This window comes from Gigantopelta aegis, chromosome 3, assembly GCF_016097555.1.
Source record: "Gigantopelta aegis isolate Gae_Host chromosome 3, Gae_host_genome, whole genome shotgun sequence".
Lineage (NCBI taxonomy): Eukaryota > Metazoa > Mollusca > Gastropoda > Neomphalida > Peltospiridae > Gigantopelta > Gigantopelta aegis.
Genome location: NC_054701.1, coordinates 59447349 through 59463335, shown reverse-complemented (window position 1 = coordinate 59463335; position 15987 = coordinate 59447349).

Sequence of the window (15987 nt, the reverse complement as noted above, 5' to 3'; positions counted from 1 at the left end):
TTTTCTACAGTTTTCTTTATATATTATCATGGCAACTACTAGTATATTTAAGATACACAGGATAAAGTTCAGTCACACCCGGGAAGAGAAATCACGTCTTTCGGCAAATAAACTGCGTTGCCTTGGAAACTATTCTTACGCCAAATCCGGTGGTATATTAACACTGAATTGCAGATTTAAGTTTTTTTTTAACTGGATATCAAAATTACTTTCTACGATATTTTTAGTGATATCTCTCTGCACGGTCTTGCTGTCACATACTGCTGAATGCACGGAAGTAATTATTTCGACCATGTAGCAAGAAAATTGACTACAGTCATAGAAGTACAGCAATTTCCCCTAACAGGAGATTAAAAGTAGGCTGCTCACGAGTGCACTGTACATAAATAACATAATTTACGGTAAACGGTCTCATGTATATTCCTACTATACGGGTACAAACACAAACACACACACACACACACATCGCACACACATCGCACACACACAATTTCATTCCTGTCCCTGTCACTTTGTCTCTTTCCCCCTCTCGCTCCCTCTCTGTCTCTCTCAATCTCTATTCTTATACTCTGTCTCTCTCTGTACGCTATAAAAATGGGGGGGGGGGGGGGGGGGGGGGGGTAATGCAGTTGCAAGTTGTTGTTAAAAAGGACGGATACGAGGTCCATTGGGTTTCGTTGCATTGGCCGCTCTTAATGATTCGATACCACCCCCCCCCCCCCCCCCCCCCCCCACCCCTCCAGTCTCAGTCAGTGTCACACGACTGGTATATCAAAGGTAACATATGCAGTGTACTGTCTTTGGGAAAGTGTAAACAAAAGATCCCCTGCTGCTGTTCGATACGAGTAGCATATGTGACAACAGCGAGTTTTCTCTCTCACTGTCTAGACCAAATGTCGAAATAACTAAATTTTGTTTAACGACACCTCTAGAGAACAAAATTGATTAATTAATCATCGGCTTCTATTTGAAGGAGCGAAGGAAGGAAATGTTTTATTTAACGACGCACTCAACACATTTTATTTACGGTTATATGGCGTCAGACATATGGTTATGGACCACACAAATATTGAGAGATGAAACCCGCTGTCGCCACTTCATGGGCTACACTTTTCGATAAGCAGCGAGTGATCCATAACTGGTTCAACAAAGGCCATGGTTTGTGCTATCCTGCCAGTGGGAAGCGCAAATAAAAGATCCCTTGCTGCTCTTCGGGAAGAGTAGCCCATGTAGTGGCGACAGCGGGTTTCCTCTCAAAATCTGTGTGGTCCTTAACCATATGTCTGACGCCATATAACCGTAAATAAAATGTGTTGAGTGCGTCGTTAAATAAAACATTTCTTTCTTTCTTTCTGTCTCTTGTTTAGTTCCGACACAATTCTAAGGCGAGCACTTTGACCAATTATGTGGAAAATTCTAGGTCGAACAATTTCACCGCCTACTTTGCTCCAGATTTGACAATACCGCATGTCTATTTATAGAAACTGAACTGGTCACTAAAAACGTCAGTGCATTGCTTGTCTTCTCGGGGTATGGCGTGCATGTTACTTTTCAATTAACTTTCCACTGGGATCTATGGTGCTGTTCGACGTGTTCCGACCTTTGAACTTGACCAGTGGCTAATGAGACAACTGCCGTTCGCACTGGCACTTCGTGACAATATCAACATATCTGGCTTCTCTCCTACGTTTTGGCGTTTCCATAGTAACACAATCATGGCGCGACTCGGCCCTGTGCATTGCAGACAACACACGACCATTTGGCGTGTCGTTACTTTCTGTAGCAGCTTAATAAAGTCCGGTCTAGGAAATAGTTCCTCATAAAAGTTAAAAAGACTAAAAAAAACCTTAAAAATTCTGATATGCTTTTCGAAATCTTTCTTTGATCATTACACGTAGGTTGACTTCTGTAGTATTTAAATAACCCACTGGTTTGAAGTTATATTTGTATATATACGAGTATGTAGTACTAACTGATAACAACTGTGCAAGTGGTATGGTGCCACTTATATAACAGCAACACGAGACGGTGCTCAAGCATGGGGATCGTTAGCCCGAGTACTCTGACTGTAAGAGAGCTAGACGGACGTTTGGACATAAATACGCTCTCATTACAGTCAGACCAAGCTATGTAATTTTTTGGCAATCGTCGACCACCAAAAAGTAGTCAAAGATTTCCGCTCAAATACCACAACAATCCTATGTTTGACGTCAAATACATTTACATCGACCATTTTCGAGTTCCTTAATTAAAAAAAGTTCAGATATTAATCACTAATACACACACTACAGAAAGAATCCTGACAGCACCCACATTCAGCTAAGCTTCGGCAACCTCCGCACAGCAGAATTCTAAGTTCGCCGACCTATATCGTGACGTTGCGTCACATGATCGCCTACTCAGCCATTCCGTCTTCCAAGGGCCGTCTCATACAATAATACGACAAGTGCCCGACAATCACCCCCCCCCCTCCCCCCTCAAAAAAAAGAAAAAGAAAAAAAGTTTGTTTGTGTAACGACACCACTAGAGCACATTGATTCATTAATCATCGGCTATTGGATGTCAAATATTTGGTAATTTTATCAGTGTTAGAGACGAAAGCCGCTACATTTTATCATCAGCAGCAAGCGATCTTTTATAGGCCTATGCACCATCCCACAGACAGGATAACACATACCACGGCCTTTGATACACATGACAAGCAGGCATACGACTCGTAGTAGATCAAATACTATTTTCACCTGAGAAAACGTGAATGTAATATTCTCTCTCTCTTTCTCTCTTTCTCTCTCTCTCTCTCTCTCTCTCTCTCTCTCTCTCTCTCTCTCTCTCTCTCTCTCTCTCTGTGTGTGTGTGTGTGTGTGTGTGTGTGTGTGTGTACCACTCTCTGTCGCTTTGGTGATTGTCCACAGCCCAGTGGTAAAGCGCTCACTTAATGCGTGGTCGGTCTGGGATCGATCCCCGTCGGTGGGTCCATTGCGCTATTTCTCGCTTCACCCAGTGCACGACTGGTATATCAAAGGCCGTGGTATATGCTATCCTGTCTGTGGGATGGTGCATATAAAAGATCACTTGCTACTAATGATAAACTGTAGCGCGTTGTGATTTTTTACACGGTACTTGACAGTTGAGAGCACTTTCTAAAATTAGTAGTCACCTGACCCTCTCGACAGTGTTGTATTTTTCACAGAATATATTCTGACATAGAAATTGTATTGAACTGCATGAGTAATTAATGGTGGTGTGTAACCTTGCATTTCGTTCATGGATTTCAACCCCGACGTATATTTTGTTGGCAAAAAAACTACAAAAAACAACGAACCCCCCCCACCCCCCAAAAAAAAAAAAAAAACAAAAAAAAAAACAACCCACACAATAAAATACACGGACTGTGGAAAACGCTCGCTAAACAGGTTAAACCGAATAACCTGGAACCAATCGATTTTTTTTTTAAATTTAGCCTTGCTCGCTGTTGCTGAACGCAGACATTAGGTTTGTTCAGGATTCCGAGCGTCAGCAGTTAGGCCTACTCACTGGACCGGTTTTTGCACCTAGCGTTAAATGAATGTGATAAAATAGGCTATGATGGAAACTAGTCAAATTATTCGCGAGCGCTCGTCCACCTGAACACGGAATTGGTAAATGCGGCCAGTTTGGTTCACCTGCGTATTCCGACCACGGCTGTCTCGTGAACTTAAATACACAGCAATTCCTCATGTTTTCAACAAACAAACACCAGTAACAGATGTGCAGGGGGTGGGTTTTGGGTCGAAACCCACATCTGCTCCAAGCTAAAATTTTCTCTTTTTTTAATATATTTTCCGGGGTAGCATGACTTGACACCCCCCACCACCACCCCAACTTCACTCCCCACAGTATAGATCCCCACCCTGCACAATTTCCCTCACACGCGCCTCTATGTAGGCCTATAGAGCATATGCGCGCATGCTTATATATATATATATATATAGTAGTTATTTGTGATTAACGAAACAATTCAAGATTTCCACCAAAGACAATGCAATAGAGGCAATTCCGCGTGTAGCACGTAATCAACCGGAGTGTTGATTTCACGAGAGTTCGGCAAATTACGGCAGAGCGAATCATCGATTTCGTATCCCGTTGACTTTCCTGGATTTAATGGCGATCTGGCTTAAAGAATTGTCTCCATTCCCTGTGTCGTTCTCTTTTTGTCATCCGGCCTTCTGATCATATGGGGCGAAATCGATTTGAAAAATCCTCCTCGTTACTTGCATGGTTATACGGTTAGCAGGCGACACGATCGTGATTTGTAACTGATTCAGGACTACGACATTGGTAATACGGTTAGCAGGCGACACGATCGTGATTTGTAACTGATTCAGGACTACGACATTGGTAATTTGTAATGAAATGTAAACAGAGACTAGCGTTTATTTCTTGCGTTGTCGTCGCAGAATTATTATCAGTGATGTTCCAAAGATCGATTATAATCGAAAATTGATCGGTTTGGCTCTACCGATTTGATTATCGATTATATAAAAATCCATAATCGATTGTGTGGGAAAATGTTAACTGTGTTTGTACCCCACATTTAGATGCTAGAATTGATTTAAATATGTTGGGGTTACTGGGTTTTTTTTTCATGTCTACATAAATAAAAATACATATTAAATAGTTATTAAAGATGAAATGTACCTTTTGTAGGGTCCAGATCCCGGTGAACACGGCAATAGGTACATGACCCTTATTATTCAAATCCTTCTTATGTTCATATAGTTCTAACCGATTGTGTAATCAAAAGTTGATCGGCTGGTGCCAACCGATTATAGCCGATGATCGATGATGAAATCCCAACCGATTCCCATCACTTGATTATTATAGTTCTAAAATGTCTGTTTGACGTTCAGAAGCACTAATCCTAGTTATTAGAAAGTATAAAATACTTTTGATTATATAAATACTTTTTGATTACTATAGCTTTTTTTACCGCTAACTTACACATTACAATCTCGTTCCAGCCAATGAACCACGACTGGTCTATCAAAGGCTGTGGTATGTGCTATCGTGTCTATGGGATGGTGCATATAAAAGATCCCATGCTACTAATGGACAAATGTAGCGTGTTTCCTCTCTAAGACTATATGTCACAATTGCCAAATGTTTGATAACCATTAGCCAATGATTAATATATCAGTGTGCTCTAGCAGTGTCGTTAAACAAATTTTTTCTTCTTTTTCACACATTACAAACAATTAAAGTCAACTGTACTCTTCCTTGACGTTTCGGCCATAGGTCTATATCAACATTATAAACGTGTTAGCTACTGCATAATTATTATTTTATGGTATACTATATACTTGTAAGTGAAGAAAGGAATGAAAACTAATTGATTCAATCTGCTTATAATTCAATGACCGGCCTCGGTGGCGTCGTGGTTAGGCCATCGGTCTACAGGCTGGTAGGTACTGGGTTCGGATCCCAGTCGAGGCATGGGATTTTTTAATCCAGATACCGACTCCCAACCCCGAGTGAGTGCTCCGCAAGGCTTAATGGGTAGGTGTAAACCACTTGCACCGACCAGTGATCCATAACTGGTTCAACAAAGGCCACGGTTTGTGCTATCCTGCCTGTGGGAAGCGCAAATAAAAAATCCCTTGCTGCCTGTCGTAAAAGAGTAGCCTATGTGGCGACAGCGGGTTTCCTCTAAAAAAAATCGATGTGCTCTAGTGGCGTCGTTAAATAAAACAAACTTTACTTTTTATAATTCAATCTGCATATTACCCAATACTAATAACGTCTTGCTTAAAGAGACAGTCCTGAGTTTGCTGCAATTTTCAAGATTTTATCGACTAACAGAGACTTTTTAACGACTGTAATAATTACATATCAAACATACTTTTCTGCATAGAATATTAGTGGCTGTATATTAAAGGTGTTTCTGGTCGTTTTAGTATTTGTACTAGGTTAAATTTCATTTTATTTCCTAAAATGTTTTTGTTTTTTTCGTACGTATGAATTCTTTTGAAGACAAAATCCAGTTTGGGCTTCTTACAAATATTAAGACGACCAGAAACACATTGAATATACAGACACTGATATTCTAAACAAGAAAATATATTTAATGCGTATTTTTAGACGTTAAAATTTTTTATTAGCCGGAAACATCTAACAATGGAGGAAACTCAGGACAGCCCCTTTAAATGATCAATTTTGACAAATTAAGTGTCTTTCTGGTCGTCCTGAATAGGCCAACATTTTATGCGACAGAGAAATCATACACACCTCAGAACCTAGAGTAAGTGACTTTAAGAATAAAGGGACGGGACGTAGCCCAGTGGTAAAGCGTTCGCTTGATGCGCGGTTGGTCTGGGATCGATTCCCGTCGGTGAGCCCATTGGGCTATTTCTCGCTCCAGCCAGTGCACTACGATTGGTATATCAAAGGCCGTGGTATGTGTTATCCTGTCTGTGGGATGGTGCATATAAAAGATCCCTTGCTGCTAATGGAAAAGAGTAGCCCATGAAGTGGCGACAGGTTTCCTCTCTCAATATCTGTGTGGTCCTTAACCATATGTCTGATGCCATATAACCGTAAATACAATGTGTTGAGTGCGTCGTTAAATAAAACATTTCTTTCTTTCTTTAAGAATAAAACTATTTCAATTTATACAAAACTGTTATATATGTACATTAGTATTATCGAGTGAGAGTGCCATACGGAATTTACGAAACGAGTTTGGGATTGTTTTATTCCCCGAGCGATTGATAAGGGTATAAAACAATTCCCAAACGAGTTTCATAAATTTCGTATTGCACTCCCGCGAATGTTATAATTTACTTATTATCCACAAATTGTACGTGATTTATATTATGATAAACGTTAAATATAATTGTATTCGCTTCACAATCGACGTTAATAACATTCAGCGATATCAATTACAGTGATGTTGAATGATGTCATTTACAATGACGTTGAATGCTGTAAATTTCAGAGCCGCAACTGCCGCAAGCTTGTAGCTGCTATAGCAACTACAGTGACGTCAGAAGTGTCCTTAAATGCCAGCAAACGTTTAGCTAACGTTCGCGAAGTATTTGATTTGTTCCTGACGTGGTCATTTGGTTTACCGTGAAATGTATTAAGCAGTCTAGCGAACGTTTTTCTGCTTGGTCTGGCTGAACTCGGCCCACTTTTCAATGTAATATTATGACCCATTCCATAAAGATAATGTGGGGGAAATACGATATTTATGTAACCGTTTATTGTAGACCATGGGCCCCGTTCCACGAAGCGATCTTAGCACTACTATCGGCGTAAATACCTACCATCGCAACCTTAATTTTGTTCTACGATCACCAGCCCGTTCCACGACGCGGCGTAGCTTACTATCGTCGTAAATTACTGTGAAAATTTACAATAGGTAGGCCTACGAGGCAGTTGTAAGCCACTGACGTCAATGTCAAAATATGGCAGTTAGATGATGATTTGATCATTTCTAAGAAGGATACTAACTTATTGTGTAAAAATATATTTAATACACACCAAATACCTTTTTATGAAACTCGGCGTTCCATGAAAAACATTCTAGGCCATACGACCTTCACATGAAAATACGGGATATAACTCTCATGTCTTATGCATTCGGCAATTTTCGCTTAGCATACAAAACGACAAAGTTACTTCATGGATGTCCTATACCAATGAATAAATCTAAGATGTTCCGAAAAGTCGGTAAACAATTTATTATTTAACTAATTCGCACTTCTTTGAAAAGAATATATTAATCATTAAAGGGGCACTTACGACTACCGTAAGGTTGCTTTGTGAACGGCTGTAAAGTTTACGGTGCCAGTTGTAAAACTCACCTTAAGTCACTACAATTAACCTTAGCTACAATTCTTTCGTGGAACGGGGCCCATATGTGTAATAAGTGTGTGTAAATAACTTTATTGTTTTGAAAATATCACAGAAATTGCAACAGCTAAACACGCTATAATTATGCTAAAATAGCATGCAGAATAGCCGAATTTAAAGACTGTTTCAGAACTATCATATAGATGTAGATGAATTTCAGTTGTATCGACTTCGTCATCCCACAACCTCTTGCATTAAAAGCCTGCCTTTTTAATCTGAATCGGAAAAAAACAAAACACGGCCGATATCTTGACTTAAAATAAAAAGACGAGCAAAGGATTAGTTTTATTAGCATGTGTTCATATTTTTACCATGTTATTTCTAATCCACGCTTTTTCACGAGGGAAATAAAAGACAGTTAGTTAGCCTCTTTGTAAAATGTAGAAATCTTTGAAATATGGAATTTCATTAAAAAAACCACCCCAAAAAACGCATTGTCAGTTTGAATAATACATCATATTGTAGCATGGTAAGTGCACATCGTAAAACTCTTTAAACCAGCCACTGTGCATTCAAGTATGAAATATTTCCAAAGAAATACCATTCCGTGTAATTTAAATTAAAAGAATATCTTACCTTATTTTTTTCTTCTTCAAAATATAGAATAAAAGTAATAGAACTACGTACCAACCTACACTTTTAAATTTAGATGATAATCGATAATGACTGTTCATGTTTATCAAACATTAATACGATGAACATTGTGAAACAGTCCGTGAATTTTCTGCATTTAAACATATTTTATTTAAAAACATTTATTATAATATAGTTGCAGTATTTAAAAATACAAACTGATAATTAGCAGGATTCACAGTTAATGCATCCACTGTCGTAAAAAGTTAAAGTTTGTTTTATTTAACGACTCCACTAGAGCACATTGATTTATTATCATCGGTTATTAGATGCCAAACATTAATTTTGACACACAATCTTCAAAGGAAAGCCGCACCGTGTTTTCCCCATCAGCAGCAAGGTTTCTTTTATACGACGGTCTTTGATATACCAGTCGTGGGGTACTGGTCTGGGTGGGGGAAAACAACCAGAGAATGAGTGCACCGAGGGGTTAGCATCCGGTGACCAAAGCACCTCAGACGAGCGCTACATAAAAATACCAGTAGATTAAATTGCCATATTTCTCTCTCTCTCTCTCTCTCTCTCTCTCTCTCTCTCTCTCTCTCTCTCTCTCTCTCTCTCTCTCTCTCGCAGGTAATCGTAGTGGCTTCCTCAGGAATTTTGGGTAAATACAAAATAAACATAAAAAGTTTAGGTCGTGTATATATATATATATATATATATATATATATATATATATATATATATATATATATATATATATATATATATATATATAAATGTTAAAAGAAAACAAGTGTACAGTATATATACATTTAAAAACAATTTTAAGAAATAATATCCTTTTACATGTTTCAATTATTCATCTTCAGAAAAGAACTGCTCCCCCCCCCCCTCTCTCTCTCTCACTCTCTCTCTCTCTCTCTGTGTGTGTGTGTGTGTGTGTGTGTGTGTGTGTGTGTGTGTGTGTGTGTGTGTGTGTGATATACAGATATGGCTGTATAATGGTCTAACTAAAACAGCGGCCCCTATTTAGATTGGATGCATACGCTCTGGAAGTAGAATATGGAAAATTTGGGACAAGCCGCGGAAATCCCTAAAACACTGTACAGACGATTTAAAAACTGAAATTCTGGATAAATTCCGGAAAATTTTCAGCTCTGACAGATAAAACTATTTCATTGTAATTTTATGGGCATGCTATTTATTGGTATATTTTTTACATTTCGAACAATTTTATTGATGCTAAAAAAGCAACTTTAAAAGTTTTCAATGTAACCTTGACCACTACGAATGTACTTCAATAAGCAGAGTCGATCACAGTTCTTTAAAGTATTGTCCCTGGAGCACACACCAATACGGTGCTAAGACGTAGATCAATGCATACAATATGACGTGAAAAAAAAACACCCAAAGAGTTCAGCTACCTTCTTTTCCGTGAAAATCTCTCTAAACCTATCGCTAGCTAACTACAAATGTTAATAATGAAAGAAAATCTTAGAGGCTCCAATACCAATATTTGCGCTTCCGATATTTTTTTTTTTTCGAATATGCCGTAAAATGTCATTTCCGGGCCATTAAATCCTGTCATAGGATGTTTGTAAGCGACACACGAAAATAAAATACCAGCCAATATTGACAATAATTTCACTGTTGACTCAGAATCCCGTGTAAAAAGTACTTGTAGGTTTTGAAACACGATTGATTTAAAAACAAGAAACCGTAAAATGTTAAAAAAAAATAAAAAAATTAAAATCGGTTTATTTGTTAAAAGAGTTCTTCCATCATTGGACACATTGCTTGGCTTCTTTAACGTGAAAATGTTGAGAAGAGCTTTGATCTTTAATCGTGTAGAATAAACAATCTAATTTTGTGTCTTGCCATCATCGCATCACGGGTGGGATCTATCTCACTCGGTAGCGCTTTCGCCTGAGGTGGGGTTTTTTAATTATCGTAATCGAAAGTAGGTTACTGTTAAGTTCTAAGATAACTACCCATCTGACAACATCAGACAACCAAAGAGACCAAGTGAAAAACTGATTTTATTTCTAACTACAGCAATATATAAAACAAGCAAAGAAAACAGTATGCAAATTAAAGTGTTCTGACCAGGTCAGCCCTTTCTCCTTGGTGCCCACTATTAAACATAAAACACTCTCATATCTCAGCACGGAGACAAACATTTGGGTTTGTTAATTACTCAAAGCCGGACCAGTATCTCTCTCCTAAGTAGAAACTATTTTATATGACTTCATTTACCCCTTTGAACTTGAACTACGAATTTAAAGTTAACCCCATATATTGTAACAATAATTAGTCCCATATATCATAACAATTACGAAAAACTAAATCCGGGTAGGGTTGTACTATGGTTTAAAATAACGGCCCCTATTTAGATTGCATAAAAAAATCAACCAAAAGCATATCGTACATTTTGGACGTAGACTATCGAAACATTTTTGACAAGCCGCGAGAAACCCCCAAACACTGTGCAGACGATTCAAAAACCGAAATTCCGGATAACTCTCAGCTCTAATAAATAAAATTATTTAGTTGTGGTTCAAGGTATAATCTTTACATTTCGGACCGGCCTCGGTGGCGTCGTGGCAGGCCATCGGTCTACAGGCTGGTAGGGGATTTTTAATCGAGATACCGACTCCAAACCCTGAGTGAGTGCTCCGCAAGGCTCAATGGGTAGGTGTAAACCACTTGCACTGACCAGTGATCCATAACTGGTTCAACAAAGGCCATAGTTTGTGCTATCCTGCCTGTGGGAAGCGCAAATAAAAGATCCCTTGCTGCCTGTCGTAAAAAGAGTAGCCTATGTGGCGACCGCGGGTTTCCTCTAAAAAAACAGTGTCAAAATGACCATATATTTGACGTCCAATAGCCGATGATAAGATAAAAAATCAATGTGCTCTAGTGGCGTCGTTAAATAAAAGAAACTTTACTTTACATTTCGAACAATTTTAATGATGTTGAAAAATCACCTTTAATACAGCCCCTCTCGGTGGACCCATTATCGTCCCAACTATTTTGCACGATCGCTGTACCAAAAGCCGTGGCATATGCCGTCATGTTTGTGAGAAAGTGCATATAAAAGATATCTTTCTGTTTACAGAAAATATAGCGGGTTTTCTTTGTCAGAATTATAAAATATTTGGCATTTGTCAATAGCCAACGGATAATAAATCAATATGTTCTAGTGTTGTTGTTGTTAAAGACATTTTTTTGTCTAACATATGTTGTTTACGTTCTGGTTGAGAAATCGATTTTGATTCATATACTCAGGACAAAATAGAAATAGTAAAGCTCTTTTAGTGTACAGTTTATTTCCACGCTGTCGTTGATCCATGTTATATCGATATGAAAATGCTGTATTACTTTCTTTAATAATACTTATATACTTATACCTCGCTCCAGTAAACAAATATCAGTAATCACAGTTTGGCTCGACATAAAAAGAAAAGGAAAACTGTTTTGGAAATAACTGTTTTGGCAATAGTCCGAGAAAAACACTGAGGCGAAAGAGATGAGCAGCTGCTGACTGTCGAGTTCATGGGGGTGGTGAAACTTTTGATCTGGGTTTTAAAGAGTACAAAGCAAATGAACGAAGAAGAAGAAGAAGAAGAAGAAGAAGAAGAAGAAGAAAAAGAAAAAGAAGAACACGAAGAAGAACAAGAACAAGTAGGCCTAGTACAATTTGTCAGAAATATTGATGAAGATATAAATATAATAGAAATACTCACTCACTGTAAAGAATGTCGTCTGCTCATGAAGTTTGAAATAATATTTTCTTGATTAGTTTATATATCTTACTAAAGTACTAGACAGAGATCAGCTTTGTTTTTACATACCGGCTTCGGCAGTGTCGTGGTTAAGCCATCGGACAAAAGGCTGGTAGGTACAGGGTTCGTAGCCCGGTACCGGCTCCAACCCAGAGCGAGTTTTAACGACTCAGTGGGTAGGTGTAAGACCACTACACCCTCTTTTCTCTCACAAATAACTAACAACTGGACAGACAACCCATATAGCTGAGTTGTGTGTGTACCTAGAACACCGTGCTTGAACCTTAATTGAATATAAGAACGAAAATAAGTTGAAATGAAATGAGCGTTTTTACATGTATGTAAGATTTAACCAAAACAATGAACAAAAAAAACTATAATTTTTTTTATTTAACGACGCACTCAACACATTTTATTTACGGTTATATGGCGTCAGACACATGGTTAAGGATCACACAGATTTTGAGAGGAAACCCGCTGTCGCCATTACATGGGCTACTCTTCCGATTAGCAGCAAGGGATCTTTTATTTGCGCTTCCCACAGGCAGGATAGCACAAACCATGGCCTTTGTTGAACCAGTTATGGATCACTGGTCGGTGCAAGTGGTTTACACCTACCCATTGAGCCTTGAGGAGCACTCACTCGGGGTTTTGGAGTCGGTATCTGGATTAAAAATCCCATGCCTCGACTGGGATCCGAACCCAGTACCTACCAGCCTGTAGACCGATGGCCTGCCACGACGCCACCGAGGGCGGTAAAACAATGAACAAATAATAATGTCTGACTCCTCTTGAAGACAACATTCTTCCCTATGGATGAATATTACTGGTTTATATCTTTACCAGTGTTTTGTTGTTGTTTTGGGGTTGTTGTTTTGTTGTTGTTTTGTTGTTGTTTTGGGGTTGTTGTTTTGTTGGGGCGGGGGCGGGGTGTCTTGTTATTTTTAAAATTATTTTTTAACATAAAATAAGAATATTTTTGTTATTTTCAAAACAGTTTTCTTTCTCTTATTACATAAAGCCAAACTGGAATTATTGACCCCGAAAAAACTTGTTTAATTAAGGTGGTGAACTTGAGCCCCCAGTCATTACCATTATCTTAACCAAATTTGGGGAAAATTAACTTTTTTTAGATGAACAAAAAAGAAGAAAAGATTAAAACTGGAATTGAGACAGTTCATTCTAATAAACGAGCTTTATTATTTTCATAAGATTTAATTGTGAGAAAAACAGTAATTCAGTGCGGTGACTATGGCGCCTTTAATGTCAATGTTCTTCGTGAAGTCACCGATAACAAGATCATTATGACGAGAAACGTGCGTTCGAATACGCCCTTTACTCACGCTAGATTAACACAAAAATACATCGTGCATAAGTAGAGTTTCACTCAATTATAAAAAAATAACATAATTGTGAGTTAAGAGAGATACTTGCAATTGTATAAGTAGAAATATTCTGTATTCGATCATAGAACTTTATCGTAACACATGTAGACTTCTGTATAAAATATTTACAACATCTGTGCACAACCTAAGGTTTTACTTCTTAAGAAAAAATATGTTTATATTAAGAGGATGATGAAATTTAATATGCCATCTTGCATAATTATGTTTGATTGATATACATGAATTTTACATACTTCAAAGACGTGAGGGTTGGCCATGCAGTCATTATATTGATAATTCACGAGAGTAACAAAGTTGGAAAAAAGGTGAATTGTTTATCGTATTTGTGCACATATTGTACTCCATTTTAAAAATATTTACACAATGTTATGACGAATTAAAACGTACATGTACTCTATAAAGTTTTATTTCTATATTAAATTGTTAAAACTGAAATAATTGGGTGACATAATATTCAAACATTTTAAATAATCCTATATTACGCGGTTTCATTGATTCGGTCAACTTGACTAAAATTTTCATTGATTCAGTCAGCTTTACTAAAAAAAATATTGATTCGGTCAGCTTGACTAAAGTTTTCATTGATTCATTCAGCTTGACTAAAGTTTTCATTAATTCAATCAGCTTGACTAAAATTTTCATTGATTCAGTCAGCTTGACTAAAATGTTCATTGATTCAGTCAGCTTTACTAAAAAAATATTGATTCGGTCAGCTTGACTAAAGTTTTCATTGATTCATTCAGCTTGACTAAAGTTTTCATTGATTCAATCAGCTTGATTAAAGTTTTCATTGATTTAGTCAGCTTGACTAAAGTTTTCATTGATTCAGTCAGCTGAACTAAAGTTTTCATTGATTCAGGCAACTGGACTAAAGTTTTCATTAATTCAGTCAGCTGGACTAAAGTTTTCATTGATTCAGGCAACTGGACTAAAGTTTTCATTGATTCAGTCAGCTGGACTAAAGTTTTCAATGATTCAGTCAGCTGGACTAAAGTTTTCATTGATTCAGGTCAGTCAGCTGGACTGAAGTTTTCATTGATTCTGTCATCTGGACTAAAGTTTTCATTGATTCAGGTCAGTCAGCTGGACTAAAGTTTTCTTTGATTCAGTCAGCTGGACTAAAGTTCTCATTGAATCAGATGGACTAAAGTTTTCATTGATTCAGTAAGATGGACTAAAGTTTTCACTGATTCTGTCAGCCTGACTAAAGTTTTCATTGATTCTAAAGTTTTCATTGATTTATTCAGCTGGACTAAAGTTTTCATTGATTCGGTCTGCTTGACTAACGTTTTCATTCATTCAGTCAGCTTGATTAAAGTTTTCATTGGTTCAGACAACTGGATTAAAGCTTTCATTGGTTCTGTCAGATGGACTAAATTAAAGTTTTCATTGATTCAATCAGCTTGACTAAAATTTTCATTGGTTCTGTCAGCTTGACTAACATTTTCATTGATTCAATCAGCTTGACTAAAGTTTTCATTGATTCATTCAGCTGGACTAAAGTTTTCAATGATTCTAAGGATTTCATTGATTTAGTCAGCTTGACTAAACTTTCAGTTGATTAATTCGGGTATTTTGAACATTCTTCCTGTTTCTATATGAGGAACTAATGTATTTAAATTTCGCGTTCAACGCCTTAATGGGGAAGTTTATCTGTCTTGCATTAGAAGTGATACCTTAACATTATATAAATAGCTATATTTAGATGCTATGTAATTATTTTGTTCTCAGTACTTTGATGTATCTCCGCACTCCTGAAACTCAATAGGAGTATTTATTAGCGTGGCCGTCATTGGACGAACATGTGAACAAAAGATGTCACATTTCTGGGATACCACTGGTCAGATGGACTTAATGACAGTCTGACACGTAATCAGTTAACAATATAACACGAGGTCAGTAAACAAAACAGTTTGTAGAACAAAGTACTAAAAGCGACGACAGATCAAATGTTGTTACATTGCTTTTTAATTAAAAAACAAAAATCATCCTTGTCCTCAATGCATTTAGTCCAATTATTTTTTACGCTACTGATGCCAGTCAACCACCATTTTTTGAAGCCTTCAGTATTTCGTCATATTCAAACCGGACACCAAGCAAGGAAGGCGTTCGAATACCAGGATAGATAATAATAACCAACCATACGCTTGAGAATTTCAGTTGAAATTTCACGTTTTTTGATGAGACACTTGACGAGTCTTTGTTCCAATCTGGTCATATTCAAGGTTTTATGTAGGAAGGTAAGTTACTGATGAGCACCGGCCTCGGTGGTGTCGTGGTTAGACCGTCGGACATAAGGCTGGTAGGTACAGGGTTCGCAGCCAGGT